This window comes from Rhea americana, unplaced genomic scaffold, assembly GCF_003343005.1.
Source record: "Rhea americana isolate MKP2758 unplaced genomic scaffold, rheAme1 scaffold_43, whole genome shotgun sequence".
Lineage (NCBI taxonomy): Eukaryota > Metazoa > Chordata > Aves > Rheiformes > Rheidae > Rhea > Rhea americana.
In genome coordinates, this window is record NW_028186568.1 from 4,879,016 (window position 1) to 4,906,099 (window position 27,084).

Here is a 27,084-nt window from a genome sequence, read left to right on the forward strand (position 1 = left end):
TAATGGTACAAAAACATTGTTTTCCTATTTGCTTTCATAAGAATGACTGGAATCAGTTCATCTGTGCAGACTGAGATAGGCTCTGTATTTAGCTATTTATCAGCTCAGGACATATTTTTTCCAGCTTGCTTGCCAGCAACTTTTATTCAAATTTATAAGTGAGATAGGTTTCAAAGCAGTGAATAACTTTACAGATCCTGACCAGGTTCTGTCCTTGCCTTATGTTCTGTCCTTGTGYCACAGATGGTAGGCAGGAAAGATTAAGCATTTTGGCCAAGCTAAAGTACCTTTGTTACAAACAGAGATTTTTTTCCGTAAATGTTTTGAATGCCTGACAGGACCTGGCTCACTGTCCATTTCATTTTGTAGTTCCTATTGCTTTTAGCTGGAATTTTCTTCTTATTTATATCAGATATGAGTTTTGGCCTAGGAGCTAGGCTTTAAAATGTGTGTGAGTCTTTAGGTCTCCCTTTTACGACGAGTCTTTTGCAAAATTCAACCTTTGGTTTCTGTTTCTGCCTTTCAGGATTTCTTTAAAGTTTTTCAGTGCATGAAGTTTTCGATAGGGGTTTTTACGTATGACTTATTTTCTTTAGCACTCTTGTGCTTAACTGAAGTGGTGTTCAACCTACAGTAAGCACTTGTATATATCTTTCTATATCCTGAGGCTTGGTATGTAATCTTTTGCACTACAGGTTTTGTTGGCAAATTACATGCCTGGTAAAATCTAACAGAAGTTTTCTGCTTTTAATTTAAAATAATGTTCAAAGAAGTGATAAATGTGATGATCAAGTGGCTTTGAAAGTTTCTATAGGTGCCAAAAGCCTCAAAATAAAGATATGGTTTCTCKCTAATAATCTGCTAATAGAGTGAATAGTTAAGGTTAGTTCTGGCTGAGTTCCTTTTACCTCTCAGGATCACCAGTGATGGACACTCAGCTGTTTTGGATAATACACACACACACATAAAACAGTACRCTACACAAACAACACCTTAAAATTACTTTTCCTAAAATTAGCTAAATTCTATATTCCCCTTTTGCAGAGCTGGTTTTAATCAAGTGTAGAGGTACTGAGATGCCAAGGAGTAAAATACGGAAGTAGCAGAAGTTTCAGAGATAAATTCATTTTTCTAGGTTGTCTATTTCAGCACTGTGAAATCCTGGAGAAGCAACTAAATTTTTGGATGTTAAACCAGACAAAATCTCTGACTCTCCCGCAGTGCTTTCCTTATGTGCCCATATCAGCAAAGTCACACTCTGATGAAGAAGGTAAAGAAAGTATATGCAGTACAAATAATAGTAATCAACTTTTTGGAGCTAAAACATAGTGAGATTATGATATTTCTGATATTATCTCTAGCTGGGATGGTAGAGGCCTAGGCTTCTGAGCCCCAAAGTTAAAGGAAAACTGTTTCTAAGGGGAGAGGCAGAAGGAGTTGACCTTGTTCTGCATGGAGAAGAGGCAGCATCCAGGGGACCTTGCAACATCTCCCCCAGTACCTTCAAGAGGGTCTTCAAGAAGACAGAGCCAACCTCAGCAGTGTGCACAGGAAGGATGAAAGACAACAGACATGAGCTGAAATGAGAGACTCAGACTGGATATAAGGAAGAACTTTTACATCGCAAGCACAGTCAGGCAGTGGAGATGGTTGTACGGAGAAGCTGTGCAGTCTCCAYCCTTGGCGATTTTCAAGACCTGCCAGATCAAGCCCTGAGCAACCCAGTTTGACYTCAGAGCTGACCTTACTTTGAGCAGGAGGTTAGACAAGAGCCCTCTGGAGGTCCTTTCCAATCTGAATTGTCTTATGATCCTATGAAGTCTGGCTGCAAGACAAATTCAGGGTTATCTGGCCTATTCTATTCCAGGGAAAAGGGCTGAGAGGTGGGAGGGTGCAAGACCTGTTGCAAACACAAAGTGTATTAGRTTCTTTTCTTACACCCCAGAAACATAATATACGCAATAACCAATATATTAGCAGGCAGCACACAAATCTGTTGCAAGATGGACTAAGACAGAGTTAAAATCAGAGAAAAAGTACCTTCTGGCACAGTTTCCTATTAAAGMGTTCAGGTGTTCAGATTCTTCCCTCTTTTCTTCACCCCTCCCACCCTGCTGCCACCTCTTCCCCTCTAACCATGGTCCTTTCCATCACCCTCTGCCTAAAGCAGATTCCTAAAGCAGAAAAGAATTCCACTATAGAATTCTATTAGTTCCTCTTATTTCAAATAATTGTAGCATTGTCTTTACTTTCCTCAGTGTTCTCCCTTAGGGGAATTTTTCTTGCTTTAGCTACCATACCACCCTCTTTCAAATAGCTTAGGGTTTAATGCAAAAAACCTGTTCGTCAGCTTATGTTTCCAGTTACAGTTATTTCTAGCCAGGGTGTTTAGGAAGTCTTATGCTCTTTGCAGGTTGTAAAGTTGTGGTTTTGGCCTCCATGAAATATTCTTAGTGTCACTTCTGCTTTGCATAGGACTTGTTCCATGTCCTATGCTTTTATTGTGGAAAAAAACAAAGCTGTTCATCTTTGAACCTCTACAGCCATAGAGCAATTTCTCTGAAGCTGTAGGTGCAGAAGATTGTCACCCCAACCTATTCAATATACTTGTTGATGGAACTTCCTGAGTTTTTCTTTAGCTATGCTTTTTTTTTTTTTTTCCCATCTGTCTGTGTCGTAGGTGCCTTCTAAAGGTACAAGGAGGGATCTCTGTCCACTGCTTTGCACCTGAATGAAAACATGCAAATAACTATTAAATGAAAGACTCCTTGGGATCTCTTTATTGAGCAAACTAACAATTCAAATAGTCTTGCAATATCCCCTGTTTTCAGTTCACAGGTTTGCCCACTTTTAACTTTTAGTCAGATCTCTACAAACTTTTGTCTACTTTATCCTGTTGCAAGTTGGACAAACTAAACATAAGGTTCAAACAAAATTGGTAGCTTTAAGTTGAACAAATTTTGTCTTCAGGGACCAAGTTTATCAGTGAAGTTTGAAGAAATRTGATAAACAGTCACTATCAAGTATCAAATTCTATTCCAAATTTTAYACCCTCCTCTATTGTGTTTGAATCTCAGCAGAAGCCTAGAGCTTCAATTGGCACAAATAAAAATGTTGTAAGGACAACCTTGCCTCAGCTGCTGAATTTTGTCTGCCTTCAGATGGTACCAAAACACTGGTACCAGAAAAAAAATCTAATAAACCACAAGTTAGCCTAGGCTGTGCTTTAAATTCAGCCCTCCTCACCTTTCCCTCCTCCTCCCCCCCCCCACACCATATATGATGGAGAGGCTGAAGGACCTCTAATCTATTAGAGCTATTTTCTGGGTTTTAGGATGAAAACTTCATGTCTCCCGTTTCATGACTGCAAGAGCTGTTGATAGATCTGCATTTTTCAGGATGATCCCACTTACAAAGGGAGCAAAATGTCCAGCTGTACTTCAATCCTCCTACACATCTGCTCAGATACAAGCTGTCTCTGAACTAGGAGCTGTGTAGCAACAACTGCATTCACACTAGGGAGYCCTGCTAATAGACATCACGAGCCTCTGTCTCTCTACATCTGTCTGCATGGGTATGTTCTGTGTYTTCTTTCTTACCATATCTAATCTTTTCTACTCCTCGAAGTCCATCTCCACAGTCATCCATAGGTGAATGCAAACTCTGGTGTCTGGGGCAGCCTGGATCCATGGATTGCTGTCCACCTTGCCATGCACAGATGCCCAGAGAGCCAAGATGGTTATTCCTKCAGCCATTTCACATGCAAAGATGGCCTCTCTGAGGAGATGGGAGGTGTTGGTTGCCAGCCTTACTACTGGCAGGAAGAATACTTAGCTCAGCCCTCCAGTGCCCTCCATCCCAGCTTGGTTCTTCCCCCCTCCTTCCCATGGCTGAAGCAAATTGGCTTCAACCAAACTCCAGTCTCTCATTCTTGAGAAGAAAACTTCAGCCTTGCCCACACAGCTCTGCCTTACCCACCATTTACTGGACATTCACACTGGTAAATGRATTTCTAAGGCAAGAAAAGATCAAAATAGCCATCTTTCTTGCTTTCCTGTACAACACAGATCATACCATTTCACTCAGCAGCTCCTAAATTCAAAAAAATCTTTGTTTCTTTATATTTGTGAGTCTATAGATGTAGATACAGTAAGTGAAATACCTTCTAAAACTTATACTTGGGAGAAAATTAATCAATTCTACCAAGCTCTGACCTTAAATAACTTCCTCTTAATATCTTCCCGCTTGCAAACACCCTAAACACAGCCTGTAGTGATGAGGAAAAAGATTAGAAATACAATTTGGCCATGCAAATAACAGCATCATAATCAGTCCATAGCAGAGATATGTATGTCAGTGTAAAGATATTGCTCAAAATGCAGTGTAGTTTGGYCCTGAGCATACAAGGGAAAAGGAAAAGGRAAAMAAAAAAAAGGCAGCTGTGTGTATTTCCCGTGAAAGTAAATGTCAACTATCTGAATGTGAAGAACAGATAACTTTCATTTGGGATAAACACACTTCAATATARAAGTGTTCTTACGTAAAATTTACTCTTAAATATTGCAATAAGAAGCAGCTGGAGGAAAGAAAATGTCAGGAAGTAGGAAAAGTACAGGTTGTGATGCTCATTACAAAAAAGAGTTAATTATTGTCCGAAAGTAGGGTAAGTTAAGGTGAATTAGCACTGTGCTCAGAAAGTGTTTTGACCAGGTAATATCTTCAGGTTCAGTCATTAAGTCTGGTGTGTTACACCAAAATGCAGCATCTTTGACTTATCTATTGTAGGGATGGTGGTCAGAACAGAGAGATTCCCTCTGGTGATTGAAGGTCACCTGTCTTATCTCTATCACCATTCRTATTACTCTGCATTGTGCCACCAAAACCAGATGCATTCTACATCTGTCACCGATAACTGATTTGAACAAAAATGAAATTCCAATACATCCTTCAAAGGAAAAGGGCATTGTYCTTGATTATTTCTCTGCAATCTGTTCAATTCTTTCTTTCTCTCCACGCATATCCATAAATCTGCCTGGTGTATTGACAGCCAAATGTTTTCTGACCTGTGCCAAACATAGTCAAATAAATTATAATTCCTTTGATGCACTACTTTACCAAAACTGAAGCCAGATGTTTTACAGGTGACCTGACAGAATGCCATTACTTCCCAATTACCATAAATAAAAGGCAAAGCTGTCACACAGTGTGTGCAAAGATATATCATTGCAACATTCCTGAAGATTTAACCCTTCCTGACCAGTTAAAAACTGAACATCTGAAAGATCTTCCTGACTTCAGTCATTAAAAATAAGGATTGTTATTGCTTCTCTCTTTTCTTAACATTTGCTTTAAAATAAGGGTTTGGGAGATTCCAGTCTTTCCAGAAGCTACAGTTGCCAAATACAGACAAACAGAGGGACCTGCAGAACCACTTTAGGCCTATACAGATAATTCTACCTCCTATTAGGCTCAATGAGAAGATTAATAAAAGGAATAGTATGTCCCTTGATATAYGAGTGATGATCAAGCAGTCTTCACTACTATAGCTTTCTCCTGAGTCAGTGAATTAGTGAACATAAAAAAGGCTCTAAAGGCATGGACTGTTGGACGCAAGTTATGACCCACAAGCATTTTCTGAAAAAATGCTTCAGCTTCAGGCATGGCTTTTAAGTGTTTGGATTGTCCATTTCTCAGCTAATCCAACTGCACTGCACTCAGGACATACATATTGCTGGTGGTGTAGGCAGTAGCTTCAGTAACACTGGGGTAATATGTAAAAATTAATTCTAACTCTACTAGAAAATTTGATATATTTTTCAAAACGCAACCCTTAACCTAGGGCTGATGACACTAGGTAAAGGATGCATTTTCAATAAAACAAATATTTTCCAAAGTCCATTGAAATCATTCATGGATTCACACTAACTTCCTTGGATTTTGCATGGGACCAGAGTACCCAAAATACTGAAGGAAGATCACACTCTAACAGAGCCCCATAGAATATTTACACTGAGCCATGCAGATGCAGAGACAGACTATTTGAGGGAAGAAATCTGCATAAATATTAATAAAGTGAAGACATGGTCAGTAAAACAGTGTAATTATACACCATTGTGGCAATTCAGTTTAAACATGAACAAGCAAGTTGAGAAGACTTCCAAGCAGTATCTGTAGTTACTATTTAAGATCCAGACAATAATATATGCTGGCTAGTATAGCACCTGCTGGTGGAAAGTCAGCTACTGACAGCTGACATTGGTCAATGCCAGCTAGAACGTCTCTGTGCTGTTTTTTGGGTTAGATTCATAAGATAAACAGGTGCATAATTGCATATGCCCAAAGCATATTTCCACCAAGAAAGAAAAAAATCTTTCCTCACTCTGGACATAGCAAAATTCTCAAGGACAACACAGTGCCCCTGTGCCTGTATTTTTTTCTTATCACATRCCAGTAGAACTGCATTTATCCTGAGGACTGGAGGTTGAATAGCACATTTCCTATTCCTGCCAAACAAGATTTACATCTATAGCCTTCCTTCAGTTACCCTGCCACAGGGCCTATATGAGAACTGAGTTTGGGCATATGTATGCTCATATCAGATATCATCTAAGAGGAAATGATGTCCTTCTACACACTAGCTGTAAGAATGGTCATGTAAGGTGTTGAAGTCTCAAATTTCCTTTTGTGCAAGGGGCAATTTAAACATCAGATCAGCCRGCAACCTAATCCATCCCGGTGGTATTGGTACCTCCTCTGGAAGTTGCTCTGCTTTGCACACACGTCTTTTGGCACAAGGCCTTAACTTCCCTGCCTGACATCTCAGATATGTTTTCTAACTACTAGGTTATGATGCTGGTAACTTGCTCTTGGTCTGGCTCAGTGAATATTTACATATTTTAAAGAACACGAAACAGTTTCTGGCAGCAGAGTGAAGGTAAGGCTCTTATAACAATGCCCAATAATAATTGAGACAGTAAAAGATCTGGGTTCAAACCAAACAAAGGAAGAAACARGACCTGTGCTTTCTCAAAGACAAGCAAGTGCTCTGAGCAGATGGTGATACTGATGAGAGAAGAGTGGTACCACCATTACCTACTCTGCCCGAGAGAGGATGGTCCAGGCTTTCATTTTCAGGAGAAAAAGCATAGCTACGAATTCTAAGCAAATGTGGGCACTTATCTCTGACAGGGAGGAGAAAGAAGACCTGCAGCTTCATTCATGTCCTCAGCATTTCTTACTGTCTATTTTAGGCAGCTCTCCACTTACTGTACTTCTTTTGGGGAGTCTTGTCCATCTCCCTGAAATTTTTAGGACCCCCAGGTGACCAAATGCATCACAATGACCAATAACGTTCTGATAACTGTATATGAAGAACACCTTTGGTGACTTCGGCCCGATATAGTACTCTAGTCTTCCCCTATTAATGCTTTTTCAGATATCCTTAACAGATTGATGGACAGATCTGTACTTCCATGAAGTAACACACCTGTTTTCTATTCTAAGCTTTTAATAAAAAGCTAATAATAACTGAGTTTTTAGCAAAAGGAATCTCCTTTCCGAGCCTTAACATTGGTAGGCACAAAGTGATGTGCCACTCTGCTCCCCACAAACAAAAGAACATGAGCATGTCTGTCGAGAAAATCTGCTCCATTACTATGAAATGTCTACATCTACTGCACCCTAACTCCAGAATAAAGCAAATCTTTTAGCCATAGGATAAGGATTCTGCCTCCACTGAGCACCATTAGGCATAGAAGTCATTTCACATACAAACAGAAATAGTCTAGGACTAGGTTCATCAGGTGTTGCTCATGAAATATGAGACTGCTATATGATTTTCTAGCAATGAAGAAACTGAACAATAGTTCCMGTGCAGTTGCAACTGCCTGGATARAAAACAAAACTGAYATAACAAAAGAGCAAAACAAACAAACAAAAAAMCCTTCACAATTATTTCTTTCTTRGTCTAAAAGCTATATTAGTTTCATAAACCTCTGCAACTGTTCAGTCACCAGAGGGGGACAAAGAACCGTAATGATGAAAACTTGGTTATGTTTTAATTTGCCTAAATCCACAAAACTTTCACTTTACTGTCTTGTCTTTGTCAAATTCTGGCTCATATGCTGCTCCAAAGCTGCCTATTCCTCTCATCTGTTCTGGTTTGTTATAGTCTTCTTTTAGCTTCTGCAAGTTGCAATGATGTATGCTAGTTTTCAGGATAGCAGAAAGCCAACAAAATTAAATCCTCATGAAGGAATATGAGCTTGAGGTTTCCCCATATTGTTCCCACTAACACCATACAACATTCCAGTTGACTTTGTCTTCCTAGCTGGAAATATTGTTATCCAACTGGTCACACAGCTCACATATGGCTTTYTTCTACTGTCACTGACATTTTATGAAAACAAGTATTTTCCAAGAAAAGAGTTCCCTCAGCTTCACTGAACTCTTTAAGCACAGCTTTGCTTTAACAGAACTTTCCTTGAATTGCTAGCCTGGTCTTCTTTTGTCCTTYGGGCATTGATGCACGGAACAGATTAATTTATGTCTAAAACATATATAGACCATTGAGTTGTGCTAGCCTCATGGGGCAAAAGTGCAGGATACTCCTTTAGGGTCTGCTTGTGAAGTTCCAGGAGGTGGAAACTACTATGAGGAAACGCTACTGATCCTGAAGATTTTGCAAAGAAAGGTCCTCATGCAGAAGAATATATTGAGGATGTATTAATTTATGCCTTGCAATTGTGTGGTCCCTRGGGTATAGTTTTGATGGAAACTTACAGCAACATTGTTCAGTAGTGTGCTTCAATTCCCCATCAGTTAGGGAGAATAACAGCTATAGAATGGAGCAGTGATTAGTAGTTGAAATTAGTGGRGGTTTTTTGTTTTGTTTTGTTTTTTCCTGAATGCACAGGGTTCAGCTTCCCTCTCATCTCATGCATTCTTCTTCCAGGGAACAAGCTGTGCAGACAAAACATACACTGGGTTTCTAAATGGCACAGGAGACATCTCCACCCAACCAAGCTTTTCTTTCCTCCATAAGCAGGAAAAGTTGAGAGTAACAATTCATAATTTCTCCTAGGAAAGGTTAGAGAAGGTGTTTCTCCCATAGCAAGTCATACTTTAGAGACATTTTTATATAGATTAAAGTCTGTGACTACCCTCTCTAGTATCACACACACCCTATCAGAAGAAAGCCTGTCAGAAGATCTTGCTCTCTTAGTAGGTATTCATCAGAAGATGGTCAATGTCATCATCGTGCCACAAACTATATTCAGACATACATTGTTTTTACTGTGCAGCCTGGCATTTACGATAATTCATCATATATCATTTGCTATCTCTTTGATTTGTATCTCATTACCTAAGGTATTTGCATTAATTTCTCAGTGTTTTTCAGACTCCCAAAGATGCAATTTCATGCCTGACAGCTCCATAAAATATATTAGATATTTTCATTTCTTTTAAATTTAAACCAGAGACCTGGCTTCAGTGGAAATTTCAATTGTTTTTTTGAAACTGTCCAAGCTTGTGACATTTGTAACTGCTCAGATGTTAACCCAAACCATTCACCCATTCACCTTGGTAACAGCATACTTTGGGGTTTTTTGTACTGGGCTGGACATCAAAGACATGTTTTTATTGCAGTGATTTTACTAGCCAAGTCTGGATTCATAACAGATCCCATACAGCAACAGCTGAATTGTATAGACAGTTCTTCTTTGGGATAAAAACAGGTGAACTGTGATCAATCAAGTCCTAAATTGAAATCTTCCCTCCTTCTCTGCTCCCCACTYTCTACTCAAATTTTGCCTAGACAGGGAAATTCTCTCTGGAAATTAGTATCTCATTTGTTGTGCTTCTTACCATAAGAAGTCTGTCTTTTACATTCCTGCAAGAAGGCCKTGAAAAMACACACACACACACACGCACACACATGCCACACACGCCACACACATGCACACACGCACACACGCACACCGTTCCGGCATTCTATAGCTACCTTATCCAAAAGGAACCTTGTTAATCATGGATGCATTGAACTTTTTTTTTTAATGAAAGAAACAGATATCTTTAGCAGTTTCTGTTACATTGTGTCCTCATTCCTGTTCTTACAGACCTTCTGGAGGATCTGGGTAACTGTGACTTGTATGCTTATGCATAACTGTGGCTTGTCCTGTACTTACCCAAACCATTACGTTCTCCTTCATTCCTTTCAGAAAACACCAATTGGCAAAATAATGACTTCTCCATAAGTTCAGTCAAGCCCTCTTTCCATGCAGTCCACATTTACAAGTTTTAACAAGGTTTCAACATGTTTATGAGCTCTAGATGACCAGGAAGACATGAAGCAGAGACTTTGAAARTCTTTTAGCAAAAGATATCTAAAATACATGTTAAGAAATATTAATACTGCTCAGTGTCATTTTCATTTGTCAAACTGCATGTAAAAGGCCACTCCTATTAAGCAAATCAGGATACCAGCTGTTACAGTAGAGGTTATCAGCCAATTTTTATGATTAAGATTATTTCCATCTTATTTCCAAGAGAAAGAATGAAGACAGGATGCTGCTGAATGACAGTTTAATGGTAATGATATCTTACATTTCTGTAGTATCTGCAATACCAGAGCAACTTACAAATACTATTTATAAAAGAAKTATTCTGCCCATCCCTGAAATGCCTCCATCTCTCAGCTGGAGGTTGGGATCCAAGCAGATAGTTGGCAAAGAGAACAGCAGAGGGAGAAGAATTTTTGGCCAAAAATATATAGATTTAGGAAACAGAATCTCTTATGAAAAAAWGATGCTAAGAATCATTACAATCTGCATGGGACAGAAAAGACTGGTATTGTCAGAAAAACTTGGTCACACAGAAAGCTTCTTAGGACTTAATTATGTACCACTCAGGGATGAAAGACAGAGTAGATCTTGCCAGGTTATGAGAATATGTTGCCAAGGAATATCTGTAAGCTTAACATCAGTCCTGCCTTCCAYGCTAAAGACAGGACACAGTTTAACTTTTACTTGAGAAGGATGGCTCTTTTCATTTCTAGGTCTTCTTCTACTTGCACATATCTGCAGTGTAGGCACATACAGCTGTGTACCACGTCCCCTTCGAAGATGACTGCACAATTAGAAGGTAGTCCAACATGCTGCACTGCCTGTCCTGAAGTCCGTAATAGAAGACATCGTAGCAAGAACTTTTCCAGCCTTTAAATCTATCATTTAAAAGGAAAAAGGAGAGCTAAGTTTCCATCAACGGAGCTGTACAATGCCTGCCTGCTTTGCCCAGTGTTGTTTTGGTGACTCTAGTTAGCTCTACGTTGTTTGCAGCACAGCAGTGATTCTCCAAGGAATTCAGAGAAAATTGCCGTTTTTAGAAGAAGTGGTCAGTTTATTCCCTATTCCCCCTTTTCAAAAAATTTTTTAAACTCTCACAACATCCCAGTTCCTAAAAACATCCTATTCATTCCAGAGTCAAGTAAAATCTTTAGAAGGTATGGTCTATACTTCCCTTCTCAGTTTCCTGCCTCTCAAATGAATACTTTAACCACTGTTTCAAGTTATATTTTCTGGATGGTTAAACTGAAGATAAAACAGCACACAACCACCTCAACGGTGTTATGGATGGACAAAAAATTTCAACAGTGCCAAATAGATACTCTGAACTCTAAGAGAGCTCTGAGTCAAAAACATTAAACTACAAGATGCCTTTAATTTTATTTCAAGCCTGACTTTTTTCCCCTCCCTCATCCATCAGTAGTTTTCCCCATGCAGAATTTTCCCACTAGTCATCTGGCTCTGGGAAAGTATTTGAGAGAGGGAGGTGATAAGAAAAGAATGATTTGAGAATAAAAGGTCTGCAGCAGAGAAGGAAAAATAACTGATTTAGCACTTCAGTATGTACACTAGCTTGGGCTTTGAAGCGAACTCATTAGAGCAGGTTGACAGTCCAAGTGACAAGTGAGAGAACTCCTCACAGGAACATTTCTCATGGTTAGAAGAAGGGCAACAKGTTAACCCGTTACTGAAGGATTAACTGTTCATCAGTTATGTGCTGACATGTCTTAAAAATACTTGGCCCCTCAGTCTATGATTCACTTTAGTTCTGCCAGCCCTTTGTAACCCTGAAACGCCTAAGCCTTCTGTCCTCTCAGAGCTCCTCTGATATGACAGCTGGTTTGATAAATACTGTGGCACTAAATTTCTTTATGGAAATTACTGTGAATTTCAGAAGAACATTAGTCTTCGAAGTGAACTTTTTCATTGCTATAACATAGCTCAGTTTTACCTGATACGTAGAAATATGCTCAGAGTGATCCCTTTTGAGAAAGAGATATCACAGGAACTGATGTTTTTGGTCAGAAATCCAGTCATTTGTATGCTGAATTCTGATGCTGAAGAAAAAAGAAAGAATACATAATTCTCTGTAACCTAATGTGTTATGAAGATTTGRTGGAGATTACATATTCCATTCTGCTTCCTCCATGCTACAAAGAAAAATGCAGATATGAAAGGGTACTGTAGCAGACCACTCGGGGAAATTCTGATCAGCCATCACAAGAGATAATTTTATATTCCTTTTTTCTTTTTTCTTTTTTTTTGATCACCTTCAGTGATCAATGAACATTTTTGGATTTTTTTTTTGTTTGTTTTGGTTTGTTTTGCAATTACTTCTTTTTAAACTTGAAATATAAGATAAAATATAAGAAGTATAAATCAAATTATGTGCCCTGCCAAAAGTTAACTCCTACAAAGATTACAAAACAACCAATATCATCAAAGCTTGTTCTTGTTTCTAAGGAACTGGTACTTTCACAGACTTCTATGCTGAAACAGAGCCTGGATGAAATCAGACTAGAATTCAGAGTAGTCAAGGAATTTCTCTATTACACTGGCTTCTTTACTAGGCATATGGGCCCACTTTCCCCCATTATGCCCTGAAAAACCTCTCTTGTATTCTGCAGTGCCTGCAAGTCCTTGCTGGCTGGTACTGAGGACTGTAAATCTAACTAGCAAACTAGACAGTGTTTTTGCTCAGAATCAATCACTTTTTATCTGTTTTTGACTGATACTCTTTCAGGAGCTCTCCATTCCGGATATTGATATAGATGAAAAAGGTTGTAGTAAAAGCCAGGCAGCTGAGATGCATAGTTCCTACTGCTGCTTTAGGAATAAGTGTAAACAGAGCTGTCTGGTAAGCTTGTAGTTGTAGGATATGGGCTGTTGCAGCTAGACTGTAAATTTTGTTACAGTTTTGATATGCTGTTTCACCAGAAAGCTGAAGCTTTTCTGCTGTAAGGATGTAGTGGAAAGAACAGGGATTGTGTGTTGAAGAAGATGCTCTGTGAGTCACGCAAACATACAGGGCTGCTGCTATCCAACAGGGTGGCCACTTCAGCAGAGATAAACGTTATCTGAACTCCAGCACACTTCCTGATAAAAAGAGCAGCCCTGCTGTTAGGTAACATTTACAATAGATACCTTTAATTAAAAAGACACTTTTTTATTATTACCATTTGAGTAGGAAACTTAAGAATGGCTTCAAGCCCGAAGTATCTCAGTTTCTCAAGATATTTAACCAGAGCCATGAATCTGCACAAACATTGTCCTCTCATACTGTCCCTAGATTCCTCATTTATTGATTCATCAGTTCAGTTAAAATACATGCAAATTTCAGCTGGCAGGAACTTTGTCTTATAGCTATGGAATATTGACCATATTTCTTTTCTTAAAGGCAATAATCAAATTATTTCCCACATTGCCTATGCTCACTGCAGTATAAAAGGAACCTGAGATACAGTTTCAAAACGTGTCCTCTTAGAGTTACTGCCATTCCGAACGGATACACTAAGGCAGTGGGTGTAAAAGTCAAATCTTCTAAAAATGTTGTCCTCCTACTTCAAGAAAACCCATTCTTGTTACAAGTAACCTCAGCGAAAGCCGCTTGAGGAGAGGGAAAGTTATTGTAAATTACATCTATATGAACTTAATGTTAGGACTTTGATTTATCATCGCTTTCATCTCCAAAGCTCCTGCATATGTGTAATAGTAGCAGCTTCCTCCACTGTGATAGAAGGTAAGCAGAAGAAATAAGTTATCTATTCTCTTGCTCCACTACTTTTTTGTGTGAAGAACTAAACATTAAGGTTGATGTGAAGTTTCTAAATAGGAAAAGCATAGATTTCTCAGCATGATTTAATCAGAGTTTTGCAAGATTAGAATCCTTCAAGTCCTTCGTTGGTTGCTATGGATTTCAAGTAAAAACCTAGACAGGAAACTATCTTGTTCACAACTACAATATTTTGTTCCCTTAAAAGGCATAAATATAACAATATCATTCTCTTAATGGAGATGTCCTCTAATAGACTAGAGTAGTACAGCATTGAAAAGAATACTGCAGAACTACTTCAGAAACCTTAGGGATATGGAGCCATGGCTGTATGAAATGCTTGGGGCTGTATACCTTAGAACAAAGAGGAAAATGATAATAAGTACTCATATAGCAAGTAAAGTACATGTAGAGGTTAAGTTTCATCTTGCAAAAGAACGAGGGGACATTCACTAAAATTAGGAGGCAGAAAATGCAAAGTTTATGAAAGGGAAATGGTTTTCCCTCGCTAAGTGTATGATCAGACTGCCCAGCTATGTGGAAGACTGAGTAAGATTCAAAAGCAGGTTCAATGGATAAACAAGAACACTCAGCAATACAATTCTCAAGACTGGCAAGTAATTCTAAGAGGAATAAAAGCTTTTTTATTTCAGTGCTTAAGGAGCTCTTTAACTGTTTGGATTAAGGCAAATTACTCATAATTGTTGTACCTCTGCCCACTGTGCCTTTCTGATATTTCTGCTTTAGGCAGCTGAGACTTGTTGCCAACAGAAACTATTCAATGTTGGATGTGAGCTTGATGGCTCTGGTGGGATTTGTTCCTCCTCTGTTCCTTCTGCCTGGCCATCTACATAGGGATAAACAACTCCTGTTCTCTCCTGCTGAGGAATGGTCTTTTCTTTCCTCGTCTTCATTTCCATTAGCAGATGAACCTCCAAGTCAATAAAAAAAGTTGAGGGAGTTATTAACAAACTAGTCCTGATTCCACTGCTCTTCTCAGAAAGAGTTCCTCTGTGAGCAGTGTTTGGTTCTGTTAATGTGTTTTTATTCAATGAGAAATCATACCCTCTGGCACTTTTAAGGGACAGAAATTTCACTGGATTACCACAGTACTGAGGCCAGCAATAGACTGAATGAAAAAGCTTACATAGTCAGTGGTACCAATTCAACATTCCTGCACTGCTGTGCTACTTTGGATGCTACCTTACTGATATCAGAACATGTAGCTGTGTACAGAAAGGGGAGCTTCTGAGGTAACACTGAACGTCCCTTTTTACATCCAAAATACATAGCCCTTTCAGTTTCATTTAGCATTTATTTTTATGGGATGTGTTCTTTCTATTCCACTTGCAATACTCCATGCCTTTGAGAAACCTGCTGTCATATCTTTTCTATTCGAGTCAGGTAACCACAAATGATTTCAAATCTTTGCCATTTCTTTACAGACTGGCAAAATTCTGTATATTGCTCTTCTTTGTCTTCCCCCTCACAAAGTCTTTACTGCAATGATCATGCAGAGTTCTATACGATTATCCGTTCATTTTTTCTTTCCCTGGGCTGTCTAACACTTAATGTTTTCTTCATAACTAACCCTAAAATGGCTAGATACCTTGAGTTTCATTTTTACTTTTCATTTCTTGGTCTTTCCGAAAGGCACTGAAAAATAGTTTGCACCTTGATTCAAATAATACAAATCTTAACCTTAGATTTCCGAGAAATCGGCTATGCCTGCTCAGGCCAAAGTTTAACCAAAATCTTCTCTTTGATGGAAGAAATAATAAAAATTAAGTAAGTTATCTAAAAGAGATCTGCAGCAATTCATCAAAGTAAGGCCTTTTCTTGAAGGCCTTAGTCATGAAAATCACAAACAGCTTCCATGCACTAAACAACACCAAATGCTAGCCCTAAAGCTCTAAGGAATCATGGAAACAGTTCTTGAGTACATTTTCCCAGTATTGATCCATATGAATTTTCATGCTCCCAATTTTGCATAATTCTCAGACTGAAATGAACTCAAGAGCATGCAAAGTGAAACTCAGCCAAGCATTCTGCTTCCCATAATTCCAGCTGAAAACCATACATTGGGCTAACCTCTCTCAAAAGAGTTTGCACAAAAGGCATGCAAGCATTGACCAACCTCATGCTGTATTCCAGATTTGTAATATGTTTTTGGTTTCATTGTAAACATTTTGCATAGCTTTGGTTTTCTATATTAAAATGTTGTATGCAATCTTCAGAATGGTCTGAAAGAGGAAAAAACAATATGATCTCTAGTGTCAATATGTCCACGACCTCATTCCTAGTCTTTGGACCCTAAAGTCACACTGGCTCCCTAGTTCAACTCAGATATTAAGGAATACTTTTGAGTAATCTGAAGATGATCTTTCAGTTGTTGAGGGAGACATCGCATGCATGTTTTCTCACGAGTAGTTCTACACAGTCCTATCATCACAGCACTGAGCCCACAGCTTCCTGGTATTCATTCAGAAAAGATCCAGGAACACAGTGTCTTCCTAGTGGACTGTGGATTAAGAATCTATCTCTTTGTGATACTGAAACCATATGGATGTAGAAAGAGCAGAATTACTCTTTAGATTTATAACCAAAAAGTCATTAGAGAGACTGTTTCTTTCTTACAGTTTTAGCTCAGCTGCTTAGCAACTTACAGCTGTACCTATAAGTGTCCTAGGGATCTGGGAGCTTCTCAGACTACCTTGGCTGTATCTTCTCTTTCCAACACTTAGATAAAACCACTGAAGATGATGGTTTTCTATGGCGTATACTGGGGGCAGTCAGATTGTTAGCTAAGAGGCTCTTCTCACACCAATTTACCATCATCCCGACATTTCTGAGAGCAAATCAAAGAGGATTGCTTGACCTCCTGGTGTTTTTAAATGACTTATTTCACTTTTCAGTTGAAAGAGTGGAGAAGAAGGAAGTTACGATCTCTCAGCTGTTAGTTATAAGCTTCCATGAAAAGGTAGTACTGGACAATTAATGTATTTGCAGTCTCATCATGGTGAGTTTAAGATCAGGGCTTACGGATATATTATGTAGATACTGCTGCTAGTTTAATTTCTGGGAAAGGTGTTTTGATGAGTACAGATCAGCATAAAATTCGTAAACAACTACTACACATGAATTTTGTGTCTGAGTACCCAAGGCTCTAGCCATAGCTTTAAAAAAATTTTTTGAAAAGGAAGGAAAATTACTGTTTTGGATAGCGACGTTGATGCAGGAGGACCGAGTAGGAATGACAGACGCTATAGAGAAACACAGTCCTCAACCCCAGCTGTGCACGTGTGAAACCCTGAATGCATTCAGGAGCTGCTGCCTCTCCAGCAAGATGGTTTTAGCAATCCCTAGCCTGTGAATTAGCTCACAGGTTTTGCTAGATGGCCATTATCTAATTCTCTGTCCTGTGCTGTCTTGTCTTCTAAGCATTGATACATTATTCAGCCAGACTTTGTTGCATTCTCCCTTCTGAACAATGCAGATTAAACTCTTCAGTGAAGAAGGGATGTTGTGACATCTGATACTGAAGTTTTTCCCAATGTTTTGCTATTGATAAGTGGTGTCAGGGAAGTGTGAAGTGGGGCTAGATATGACTCTTACTCATGTCTTCAGAACTGGAGAGGTGTTTAGGACTACATGTCACTAGCTATCTATTAGCTCCTCAGTATTTATTCAAAACAGAGGTAATGAGCCAAGGTTTTTAAAATAAACTTTAGAAGAGAAAATTGGACTAAGACAAATAAGTGAATGTATTTAAAATTTCCAGAGTGAAAATATTGAGGGGGAAAAAAACTGCTGAGAAGGAAGTCTTTCTCCCAGCTGTGCTTTCTCATGTCAGGTGAATTCACTTTCTGGTTTGACTTTAAATGCTCGTAAAACATCTTTAACATAAACAGTATATTTAACAAAGACAGAAGTGGTCTCATTAGAAGTGTAGTATTTTCTCACACCTCGTCTACTTTCAAGGAATGAATGGTAATTCTTTGCAGTAGATCTGCTGCAGACACATTCCAGCTCTCTGATGTCAGCAGCAACAACACTGAGAGCTTTGCTTTTGTGTGGCAGTGCTAATATGCCAGTACTTGTAAGATAAGGAAATAAACTTATTTCAGCAACTATGAATTATTCCCATGTAAAGAAAAACCTCTTGTGCTTTGATGTGAGGATTCTCTGAAAAATGTTCTCATAATTCTCTTTCTGAGTGTTAGGTTGACTTCATAGTTTTAGAGGCAGTGTCACTATTCCTGTATAACTGAGAGGAATTTATCCTAGAAGATTTAGCATTTTTAATCAATTTTCCTCTAAGAAATGACCACTTCAGTGGTTTGTAYAAAATTGCAGATCAAGGCTTTGTTCTATCCTCAGACAAACTTTGCATACACATTAATCCTAAGCATCTTCTGACTTTTCACTATTCAGTTATGTAGCCAAAGTATGGTATGTTTTAGTGCTTCCCATTTGTTCTCAATAGGTTACTTCAGTCTCTCTGTGGTCCAGGTTACTCTTTGAAATACTTTTGCTGAATTTCCTGACTATTGATTGTTCTGAGCTTTTGCCAGGTTCAGACTCCTTGTTATCTTCTTCCAAACTGGACCTAAGTAAGCTTCACCATACATGGCTGGAACTGGTAACTGAATGCTCTCGCATCTATTTTCCTCTTGGTGTTGTGTTAGACCCATGAGTATTCATCCACCATCTGCCTTTGTCTACTGCTCCTTGCCACTTCTATATTATCTCCTACTTAAAACTTCCCAATTTTGGGGGGCTGAGCCTCACCAGACCTTTCCAAAGGCCCAGTCTTTCTCTGAAGTTAAAAACATTACTTAAGAGCTGAAGTTTATTTAGAAATTTGCAGGTAGGTATAAGAGCTGCACTTGTACTAGTCCTCAATACCATATCCCTTTTTATTTACCTGCTTCTGCACTACCTCAAGTTTAATATTTTCTTGACCTGGTCAAGAAACTTTGTAACACACCTGAGATTTAGACTCAACACCTATATAAAACAAGCCAAATCCTAATGTTATATGATGCATAGGCAATTATCTTTGTATACTTTCACAGCTTAGTGGAGCTCGGTATTCCTAAATTCACAATCTTAAATAAAGTAGAATTCTTTTTCAAAAAAAAAAAAAAAAAAAAAAAAAAATAAAATTTTAACCAATTCTTTTAACTGATTCAGCAAGCATAATGAATCTTATATCCTGTGAATCTTTCTCTGCACTCTACCTGCTCATTGTCTTAGCTGCTTTGAGCAAAGAACATCCTTGCAATTGAGTTTGGGGCAGTGTGAAGCATTCTGGCTAGCAGCCAGCCATACAATATCAATAACTAATTTACCTCTGTGAGTATCATGCGGCTTTGCCCCATGAAATGCCCCAAGTTAAGATATTCTGTTGTAATGTACTGAGGCTAATGTACAAAAGGGGAATATTGGGTTTCCTGCTTAGGGAGGAAGGCTGTGCATATACTCTGATATATTCAGCCAAGAACCTCTAATCACTTTCCACAGCCCCGGGAAAGGCAGCATATATTGAAGTGAACCATGCTAGAATTTGAGCAGATTCTTTTTAATTAAGACTACTCAAACATGCACAACTATTATTCTTTCTGTAAATGTGATGACAGAAAATTAAATTCAAAATATACAGGTAGCCAATAAATCTTACAGTAGCCTAATTTTTATATGAATGTTGCTTTAGGCAAGGCATGTGTGACCTAAGAAGAAAAAAGGTTTTGATATTTTATGAAATATTCTGCTGTTTTGCTCTCTCTTCCTAATGATTCAACATTCAGGTAGCTACTTCTGTCTATAATTTTAAAGGTACACACTTTTGTATCACTAAAAAAACATGTAGATCCATTCTGAAATGTCTTGTGACAGGGAGATAGAGAGTGTACATAAACCACAGCAGCCTTCTGCTCCACTATATTTGTTTGCCCCAAGCTGACACTGACTGAGGACTGAATTTTAGTTTCCTACAGTTGCTGGTATCACTGTAATCTGAATTCACACAACTGTTTAGCAAGATTTTTAATTTTGCTGCTTAAAGAAAATTTCAGGTTTTGTGAACTATCTAAGTATTACTACAGAAAAACTTCTCTGTTCTGCCTTGAATCCCCTTATTTATATAAAGCAGTTTTGTCTACAGAGCTCTTCTGAAATGTTCAAAGGTATGCCCACAAACCCTCGCCCCTTATGCAAGCTGAGCTGCTGAAGGCCCCATATGGTAGAACTTTCCTAGTGGATGCCGGGAAGGTTTCCCATCCTGCACAAATGTCAATTATATTTGTTTAATGCTAAAGAGAGGTATTTTGTTCTAATGCAAGTATCAGGTGCAAAATATGTCAAATGCCATCTATTGTTAGGTAAAAGATTAAATGGGCACAGGGTTTTTCTTAAAGCAGACTAAACAGTAATTCTGGGACTTGGCATAAATGGGGAAAAAAGGAGAGACATTGTTTCTATTGTTCCAAATATAGTAGTTTTAGGATGAGAAAATCAATTTTAGAAARTAATCTTTTTAGGTCTTTTACTATTTTTTTTCATTTTTGCCATTAAATATGTTAAGAATATATATTGTTTGGTTACTTTTGCTCTTTCATTTTCTTTTCTATCTCCTTCAAACTTCAGTGATTCAGCATTTCCAGTTCTCTTAAATTTACACTGTGACAAAACTATACAACTTTCATCTTTTTTTCACTATTTTCCTATTTTCTATAAACTGGAGATATTTCAAAGAATTAGAACAAGAGGAGGAAAAAGAATAACTGAAGACAATCCTGGCTCAATTCATTCCGTTACTTTTGACATTTAAAGAAATAAGTGAAAAAGGAAGTGAGAGATCAAATAAATCTCTCAAAATCTGAGAGAAAATGAAATTGAGCCGGGATCAATATTTTACACTTCAAATGGTTTGAGTCTCAACACAGTAGACCCGAGACAATAACGGCCTCAATCCATGGGCTTCAACCTGTTGACCCTACTGTCCCAAGCCATGCTTTTCTGAAGAGCACCTGTTCTTAAGCYGGCATGTCCCAGCAAGTTATTGTCTGATCCTTCAAACAACTATCTCCTCCAAAGCAAAGAGATCAGAAAAGCAGTTTCAGATTGATGTGGACATATACCAGAGAATATCTCATTTTATTTTTTAGAAAGAATACAGAGAAGAAAAGCAATGAGTCTACTAGGGTTGGCTTTAGTCCACTTGAACCAAAAATACAAAAAATGCCTGTGTGTGATGAATATTTCTTTTGTAGAAACTACTTCTCCATCCCGTTAGGATGTGCAGCCTCACAGCRGAGGAAAGAGCTAAGCTTAGACAGGAGGTGTTGCTACCTTGACACAGGAAAGAAAGGAGGTGTCTAGGTCAGGAGGCAATAGGGATCCCTGCCCTGGGATGCTCACCCCCACCTCACTCGCASGAAGAGAGGAGCTGGAAGTGTCAAAAAGAGAAGTAGAAAAGCTGTGGAGTTGGAAAAGTATCTGAGGAGTGGCTCCCCTCCCTGAGGAAGGGCTGACCTGAATTTATAAGGTGTTGAGCCCTAGGCTTTTGGAGTCTGAAAATGGGTTTCTTGTACCTGCAATACCCAAATAAAACCGCTACCACTGCAGGCACTAACTTGCCTCTTTATTTTACTGCTGGATTCCTGCTTAGGAGAAGGCCTCACCTGCAATTACTGAAGGTGCCCCAGAGAGAGGCTGGGACTCTGTGATGCCCAGATCCAGTCAGCAAGTATAAAAGAATCCCAAATTTACCCTGCTGTAGGGCTAAGCCAGGACAGTCCTGAGGATGACTGTCTGAGAGGATGACTCCATAACACCTGAAAAGCAGCCCAGCTTCAGACAACATCATTAGGACACAAAGATCAGTGAAAATTTGAAACAGGCTTTTTATTTCAGCTGTCACATTTGTTTTGCTTTTCTGTCACTCCAGTCCCTACTGGCCAGGCTTAGAAAAGACACTTTGCTGACTCTGATAAAATTCATAACATTCCTGTGGAAAGCAGGTTGGTTGAAAGGAGTAGCATCTAGTCCAAACAGTAAATAGGAAAGTATTATTAAGAGAAAAGCAATCTTTAAGAGAAAGATTTTATGATAAACAGCTCTATTTACCACAGGCAGAATTCCTATAGTGATATATGGAAACCCTCTGTGATTCTCAATTTTTACTAGATAATCTATTCTGAAGACAAGAAACACTGCATATCACCTTTTGAACTATTCAGGCACTTTGCTGATTGACCTGAAGAACAGTTCTGGCCAAGACTGTCTGACRCATGTGGCTGCCTGACTCTTAACAGTAAAATAAAAATTGAAGTTAATTTTAGAAGTCTTGGAAGCCTTACTATCAAAAAACACAACTGAGAATCAACACCTCTGTACTGTGAATATGATATTACTCATAAATGTGATATTGCACATTGTATTGTGGATTCAGCTGGTCATATAATTATCATTTCTTCACAGTGCTTTCAATGCACAGGCCAAAGGAAAAACTAGATATTTTAAATAGCATTAATTATTCTTGACTAGAAAAGGTGTTTTCTTTTTTTTTTTTTTTTTTTTTTTTTTTTTTTTTTTTTTTTTTTTTTTTTTTTTTTTTTTTTTTTTTTTTTTATCCAATACAAAAGCATCTTTGCTCCCCAGTCTACTGCTCAGGCGTGAGACTCTTACAGGGCAAAGAATCAAACAGCTGTAGCCTTTAAGGAACTTTTACTCCTTGACATTTCTTGAAATACCTCTCTAAGTTTTCTCTAACAGAAGTGAAAAATGATGAAGTTTCATTTTTCATAGCTTGAATCAACACAAAATAATTCACAGGAGAAAGGTTGTAAAAGAGCTGTCAATGTTTATGGAGGCAATTATGCTATTAATATAGGTACATCAAATTGCTGAAATCTCTCATGGAAAGACAGAATGTTGCATTCCTTTCCCCGCTAGCAGTATGAGAATAAAATATTGAGAGTAAATTTTATTAGGGAAGGTCAGGGAGTAAAATTAAAATATACTACYCTGTCCTGTGTATAGTTCTAGTCAGTATGTGCACTGGTGATGCTATTTCCACTTTTAGCACAACTGTAAGCCTCATCTGGGCCAGCCACTCTACAGAAACAGTAGAGTGTGTCTCCCCATCTCAAAGAGTTTGAGAWATAAAAGACAGTAAGAGAAAGAATGGCAGTAAATCAGATAACCCTTACTTTTTTGGTTCACAATTAAGGTACAGAAGGAGTAACAGCTGTGCTCAAATCTGCATCCAGTTTTGAGAAAAACAATATAAAACTAATGGAACTACCATTGATCTTCTTTAATTCCCTTCCTTTTCCCCGTTCAATATATATCTTCCTGAAGGCACACRAAAAAATCAGAATGACGTGATGACACCGCAGTGCATGGAGCCCTACCGAGGGTGTCTGTCCATTGGAACAGGCCATGGCTCAACAAGACTGATCAGGTGGTAAGTCAAATGCCGTATCGAGTRGGTCAGGAGCACTTGGCCATGCAACATCTATTTTTCCACAACCTGTTACTTCCATCTCTTTTTTTATCCTGCAGATGAAATAAACAAAATATAATATGAAAAATGTGGGCAAGATAGTGTAATTGCTAAACCTTTGTCACATTTAGACTTCCAGAGTTCATATCTTTGCCTCTAACATTTTTGRATGACTGCTTTCTAAACTCCTGTAGAGACACTTCTTACAGCTCTGCTTCCTTTGCTGCTACTGTTGTTGTTTTTGTATGAACTTACTGGAATAATAGACTACTACTACACATAAAAAGCAAAGCAGTAAGCATGAGAAAGTCCAGGGTGTCATGCACACAGTAGAGTACAAGTACTGATGGTCAGGACCTGACATAAAGAGGATTCATAAAGGTGCCAGTTGCTATTTGTTTCTCCAGTGTTTCAGGATATGTTAATCTTCTAGTTGGTCTTCCACAAATATCTGCTGCAATATCTCAGAATTGCTTGAGTACATTGATTTYAGACCTTGACACAACCCATGGCTTCCTACTTTAAAGGGTACTAACTAAAAAAGTGGTCTAGATTGCATATCAAAGTCAACACAATCCCAGCAACTCCTCTTCCCCTCCCTTGGGAAATGTCAAGCTTTCAGAATGCAAAAAAGAGACAAATTTTGAATTAGGGATCACTTTCTGGAAGAGGTATACATGATTTAGAACTAAATGTGAACAGAACAGGGAGGAACTATTCTTTTAACACAAAAACATTGCCTTGTGGTCATTCATTTGAGTCCAGCTGGAGTCTGTGATGGCTTGAAACCTTATTCTGATAACTGACCGGTGCCCGATGTGAAAAATCAGTAATATTCCTAATGGTCTAGTATCAGCAGAATCCTTTCCTTGAAAAATACGTTTTGTAAGTACCTTCACAAAAACAAAACAAGAAAGTAAAAAAAAAAAAAAAAAAAAAAAAAAAAAAAAAAAAAAAACAGCAAAACCAAGGAATGAAACAACGGTGGCAAACAGAGCAAAATGACTTCCTGATCTAGGTCATGAAGTTCTGATCCAGATTTGAATCTCCAGTGGGTGCTGTGTTCTAATCAGTGATTTTGGTTCCAGAGATGCTATTATATATAACAACTTTGAAAAAAAAAAMCCTTAAAATACTGATAATACTTAGGTAATAAGATCTTTAGGTATTATTTTTAAAAATAAATTAAATATTTCATTTGATTTGAATGAGCTTTGTACTAGGCTCCAAAAAACTATAGAACAGGAAGGTCATCATCAACTTGTATTTTACTGTAAACTATTTCTATGTTTTTCAGGTTTGGACTAGTTCTTAGTCATATTGTGATATGAAAAACAAAGTATTATTCCGCATTATTGAATCTGTTGAACTTTTTAATGTAAACTGAGCAACTACAACTCAAAGAGAAAAGACTTTRGAAGGCTTTAGAAGTTCAAAATATGCAGAGGGATTTAAAATTTCTATACACCCTGTCAAATGCTAAATCAAATGGAATAACCTTAAATATACATACTTCACAATCCTCAGCAACTTTCTGATCTCTTTCAGGATAAAGCCATAAAACAAACAAAAGTTGCTTTCTCATCAGAGACACATTCTAGTTTGAAGAGTTTCAACTCTCTGAAGATTTTTTTAAAGTATCTATCTCCATTCCTCTGTAGTTATTTATACCTTGAAGGTAAAAACCTGCTTTTCAAAAGTTTCAGAGCAAAATATCAGAGGACTGCAGATTATAGTAAAATCCTATAGCATTAGGAAATGGGACAGAACTATATGTTTATATTCCTTTTTCTATTCTTTAATTTACGTATACAGAAAACAGTTAATTAATGTATATATTTATACTCTATATTTATATTTTATACGTAACACTTCTATATTAAAAAAGATCATATTTTCTTCTGCCTCAGCTCATACRGATGTGTGCCTGAATGTTTTATGAACAGGAAGGACACTGGTATATGCTCTGGAAGTATTGCCATGTGGAAAACTCTGGCTGTAATAGCTTTTTTTTTTTTTTTAAAAAAAAAGATAACTTTCTTGAYTGAAGTGGGATGTTTTGATGACTGGACACTCTGTTCTTTGTGACCCTTCTGCCAGACACTGTTGCTTTCCTGACCTGCTGCTGCAGAGGGGCATTGCCAGGACCCCTGTGCTGCCCAGCAGCAGTCACCTGTGGATTCACGTGCTTATCTCCCTTCTGTGGTCCTGCGACCTCCCTATTCCTTTTTGCTTTGATCTTTTCTCAGACTTTCAGGGTTTCAGCTTGTGCTGAAATCCCCTACTACAATCCCCGCCTTTGGTACATGTTCGAGTATTGACCAGCAAGGCTGCAAGGCTTTGGCAGGACTACAACAGAGCGTAACACGGCCAGATGAGCTGTCCTTTCTTCCACCACAAGAACGTCTTCATACTATAAAAGATATATATCAAAGTAGTCTATGTTTACCTAAATGATGTTTATAATACATGTTTTCTCTTCTATTTTTCCTTCTCCAGTGTTTTATTTGCAGATTTCAATGAGTTTCAAGACCATGAATATAAACGTTACATGAATATAGGACTCAACCCTGACTACAGAATCATGCCCAGCAATTTTATAATATTCTATAATATATATATAAAAATATACATATAATATATGTATATTTATATATATATATATAATATAATATTCTATACCAAATATTCAAATAATTTGGAGTTGACATCGTGTATCCCACCAACATTTGGCTGTGCAGCTCATGAAAGCTGCAGCCTTTCCCACTCTGTGGGAGGTTTTGCTCTTTTGAAGGTCATTTCCATTCATATATCACCTGTGTTAAAATGCAAATGGCCTTAATATAATACAAGCAGGGAATGTTCTGTGATAGAAAAAGAAAAGCTGTTTCAGCTAGCATGCAGCAGCAGTTCTGYAAAACCAAAATGAAAGATTTCAACAGCTAAGTCTTGTTAGAGAATGTCAGCATCATGCCATCACACTACTGCTGACATGTCTTTAAATAATAATGAAATAATGTTGGCTGAAAAAGTCATGAGATAATATACTAATAGAAAATTCAAAATACAAAAATAAATTTTATAATTTTGAAAAAAGTATTCTGGGATTTTCATTGATGTTAATTGAGTTTCATGAAAAAAATATTTCATCAAAGTAGCTTTTTCTCAGGAAAAAAAATCCAACTTTTGAAACTACTCAAAGGAAAAAATTAAGCATTATGCAACAGAAAATGCCATCTGCAATCTATTCACAAGTTGTCCCTCTCAGTAATTTTGTCATTACCAAACATCTCCATCTTCACCCAGGGTGGCCTTAACCATGTTCATGTGTATTGATTTGATCTACTTTGAGCATGCAAACATTATTCTTTCTTTCTTTCTTTTCAAATGAAATTTGATACAAAATCAAAATCATTTTTTACTCACTTACATTCAAAAAGTAAAAAAGAAAGTTTTTC

General features: G+C 37.9%; 1 long non-coding RNA gene across 1 annotated transcript in view; it reads left to right on the forward strand.

Annotated features, from left to right (window-relative positions):
- The window catches only part of LOC146589912 (uncharacterized), an 80,498-nt gene that overhangs the window by 39,308 nt on the left and 14,106 nt on the right, over positions 1-27,084 (forward strand). Inside the window, exon 4 of the long non-coding RNA XR_014897091.1 lies at positions 23,482-23,587. This is a non-coding gene — a long non-coding RNA (uncharacterized LOC146589912). The remainder of the gene's footprint in view (positions 1-23,481; positions 23,588-27,084) is intronic.